The sequence below is a fragment of the Triticum urartu genome, chromosome 3 (genome assembly GCF_003073215.2).
Source record: "Triticum urartu cultivar G1812 chromosome 3, Tu2.1, whole genome shotgun sequence".
NCBI lineage: Eukaryota > Viridiplantae > Streptophyta > Magnoliopsida > Poales > Poaceae > Triticum > Triticum urartu.
In genome coordinates this window covers 99,380,438-99,384,862 of record NC_053024.1, presented here as the reverse complement: position 1 = coordinate 99,384,862, position 4,425 = coordinate 99,380,438, and the positions used below count along the sequence as shown (strand labels likewise).

Here is a 4,425-nt window from a genome sequence, read left to right as displayed (position 1 = left end):
CTCGTCCAAACATTATAGTGTGGCATGAAACCCTTGTAAAGCAGGTGGGTGTGGAGGATTTTCCGGTCAGAGTAAGACTTCGTATTCCCACAATCAGGGCATGGACAACACATAAAACCATTCTGCTTGTTTGCCTCAGCCGCATCGAGAAACTCATGCACGCCTTAATGTACTCGGAGGTGTGTCTGTCACCGTACATCCATTGCCAGTTCATCTGCGTGCATTATATATAATTAAGTGTCCAAATTAATAGAAGTTCATCATCACATTAAAACCAAAGTACATACATAGTTCTCATCTAACAACATATAGCTCTCCAGAGCATCTAATTAATTAAAACATACATTGAAACTATGTAAAACATTTTAATGCGAAAACAAAGGCGATCATAATCGCAACCAAGGTAACAATTGATCCAACGGCATAATGATACCAAGCCTCGGTATGAATGGCATATTTTCTAATCTTTCTAATCTTCAAGCGCATTGCATCCATCTTGATCTTGTGATCATCGACGACATCCGCAACATGCAACTCCAATATCATCTTCTCCTCCTCAATTTTTTTATTTTTTCCTTCAAGAAATTGTTTTCTTCTTCAACTAAATTTAACCTCTCAACAATAGGGTCGGTTGGAATTTCCGGTTCACATACATCCTAGATATATAAAATCTACGTCACGTTGGTCCGCATAATTTTCATAAACAATAAATGAACCAATAGTTATAAAGATAATATATATACCACATCCGAATCATAGACAAGACGAGGGCCGACGGGGGCGGATACCAAAACCATCGCACTATATAAGATGCAATAATAAAAGTAAGAAAATTATACAAATATCTATCTAAACATACAAGTAACAATATTTTTCCTTTCAGAAAGAAGATAGAACAAGAGGCTCACCACGGTGGTGTCGGTGATGAGATCGGCGCGGGTGATCGACGGCGGTGAAGACGGGGGTGGGGCGTGACGGACCGCTAAATCTAGACAAATGTCGAGGAAAATAGAGCTTTGAGGTCGAGCTTCGAGAGGAGAAAGCTTAACTACTGTGGCTCGGGCATTTCATCGAACACCTCATGTGCATAGGAGGTGAGCTAGAGCACCACAAACCCCTCCCCTCGCCGGCCAGAGAAAAACAGAGCACTGGAGTGCTCTGCTCGCGGGCGAGGGTATATATAGGCACCTCATTGGTCCCGGTTGGTGGCATGAACCGGGACTAAAGGGGAGCCTTTGGTCCCGGTTCAAGCCACCAACCGGGACCAATGGTGGTGGGCCAGGAGCCAGGCCCATTGGTCCCGGTTCGTCCCACCAACCGGGACCAAAAGGTCCAGACGAACCGGGACCAATGGCCCACGTGGCCCGGCCGGCCCCCTGGGCTCACGAACCGGGTCCAATGCCCCCATTGGTCCCGGTTCTAGACTGAACCGGGACTAATGGGCTGACCTGGCCTGGACATTGCCCCCTTTTCTACTAGTGGTTTGGCATAAGTTTCTAATTTTTCCTCTGCCTACCACCTATTTCACCAAAGCGCATGCCTTTTTTGACAATGATTTTCAACACCTGTAGCATTCTTACATAGGAGTATTTTTTATGATGTCACTGTGTTCAAGTTTCTTTTTTTTGTCTATCTTGCTGTACACTCTTTATATTAAAACCTGTTGACATCATCTTTGAATCCATGTGCAGGTATTTTGTTGTCGTTGATGATATATGGGATGTGGCTGCATGGAATGTTATTAAGCTTGCATTCCCCAAGACTAGTTCTCGCAGTATCATAATCACCACTACTCGTAGAAATGATGTTGCCGAATCATGCAGTTCATATTTCAGTGGCAATATTTATGGGGTAAGGCCTCTTACAGTGGTGCATTCAAGACAGCTATTTCACAGAAGACTATTCGACTCCCAAGAAAATTGCCCACCATACCTTGAAGAGGTATGTGATCAAATCTTGAAAAAATGTGCTGGGTTACCTTTGGCAATCATCGCTGTTTCTGGTTTGTTGGCTAACATAAAAAATGTGCTGGGTTACCTTTGGCAATCATCGCTGTTTCTGGTTTGTTGGCTAACATAAAAAATGTGCTGGGTTACCTTTGTCTCTTATATGTGAGTATGTTTTCGGAAGATTCTTTTATTGAGAAGTATGATTTGATAAGGAGGTGGATAGGTGAAGGATTCATTCAAAAAGAAGACGGATATACAACACATGAGGTAGGAGAAAGGTGTTTTAACGAGCTCGTCAATAGGTGTTTGATCCAACCCGTCGAGACAAATGAATATGGTAAAGTGAAGGGCTGCCGAGTTCATGACATAATTCTTGATTTCATAATATCCAAGTCCACCGAAGAGAACTTCATTACTTTCCTTAGTACTCCCATTCCGACAACTGGGATAGAAAGCAAAGTCATTCGTCGATTATTTTTGCAAGGCGTCAAGGAAGGAAATTCAACAATACCAACGACAGGTTTGGATCTGTCCCATGTCCGATCAGTCTCTGGATCTTTTGTGGAAATGCCTTCTTTGGAGAAGTTTAGACATCTGCGTGTTCTCAACTTACACGATTACCAACGATTGGGAGAACAAAATCTTGAAAATATAGTGAGGCTGTTCCAGCTAAGGTACCTGAGCTTCAGACATATAGGAATAAGAAAGCTCCCAGAACAAATTGGACGTTTAGGGTGCTTAGAGATCCTGGACCTAAGAGAAACTGATGTAATGGAATTACCTGCATCTATTGTTAATCTCAGAAAATTATCACATCTACTTGTTGATGTTGGTGTTAAATTTCCTGATGGTGTTGCGAACATGCAAGCATTGGAGACGTTGAAATTGGTCAGTGTCTCCAGACAATCATTAGACTTTCTGTCGAGCCTTGGCCAGCTGAAAAATTTGAGGAATCTGGTCCTTCACATTAGGTTCAATGTTAATTCTGACACTGGGCATACAAATGTGATTGGGGAGGTCATCTCTTCCCTGTGTAAGCTAGGCACCCAGAACCTTCGCTCTCTGACTATTATGGATTTGAGCGGCCTCTTACAGGAACCTTTGTGCCTGCCTACCCTCGAGAAACTTATCAACTGCTCTTTAGCCATCCCGCAGATTCCGAAATGGCTGAGCTCCCTCAAAAACCTCCAACAGTTAATCCTTCAAGTGGATGGAGTCAAGCAGGATGACCTATGCATGCTTGGGGCCTTACCCACTCTGCTCATTCTGCACCTCACGCAGAGAACAGAGTCAAGGAATAAGCTCAGAATAAGTGGTGAAGTTGGGTTCCGGTCATTGGGGATTTTTATTTATGATGGAAATGGTGTTTCCCCGGTAGCTCTGATATTTGCCGCAGGATCCATGCCCAAGCTAGAAAAACTCAAGCTTGTTTGCCACGTAAATGAATCTGACTCTCCGAGCTTTGGAATCGAGAACCTCCCCTGCCTGCGTACTGTCAAATGCTTTGTAAATGGCAACGATGGCATTGTTGAAGCCGTAGAAACTGCCGTGGAGACAGCAGCAAGCACACATCCCAACCACCCTAGTCTAGGCTTTTGGAAAGGTAACAGTATAGTTTTCTCCCGACTGCCCAGCTTTGATTAAACAAGCCAAGGCCCAGGAAAGGGGGAGTTGCCGCTGGACCTGTAAATATTTACCCGGTGCGTATATCATCAGCATGCTAATATATCCTTCTCCCTTTTATGATGCATGAACCGATACATTAGTAGTACTATATTATTTAGTTTTTTTTATAGAAAAGGAGGATTAACCCCGGCCTCAGCATAACTATCTTATTTAGTTGGTAGTATAATTTATTTCTAGGTTAAGCAGCAGTCTCTTGCTGGTCAAGTATATGCATTGAATTGTCATGAGTACTTGTTGGTCGGGCGACACCCAGATTTGAACTGGGGATAAAGGATTTGCAGTCCCTTGCCTTACCGTAACAACATCCAAGTTGCCATCCAAAAATGCATATGTTGTCTTGCATCTCAAAGATAAGTATTCAAATGTGTCTTAATTTTGGTAGTTGTCGCTCCCAGCGCCAGATAACTGATGCGCGCTTCAGATAGACCACAAACTAGTGGTACACATGTGAGGTTCTTGCACAAACTTTCCGCATTCGCGTACGGGCCTTTTTCTTGTGGTGATGGGAGGAAGATGACAGGCCAACTAGTTGTGCTGTTGCTACACATTGTGTATACCTTGAATTGGCTAGTGGTACATTTTGAAGTTCTCTTCTAAAAGTGGTGTGTTAATTATTTGGTCCTGCCCAACTTTACTAGAACTATATATATCATTTCTGTCTGCACTCCATTAGAAATGCATTCTTAGTTAAATATTTCCTTCTGCAAGCATAGACGTTCTTTGGCAAGGTTGACATCAACCAAGGAAATGCCTTTGTGCCACTGTCGCACTATCTACACTTCATGCGCTT

General features: G+C 43.2%; 1 pseudogene; it reads left to right on the top strand.

Moving 5' to 3' along the window:
- The first annotated feature begins 1,683 nt into the window (after positions 1-1,683).
- Positions 1,684-3,917, top strand: LOC125546709 (annotated as a pseudogene).
- Positions 3,918-4,425: the final 508 nt, after the last annotated feature.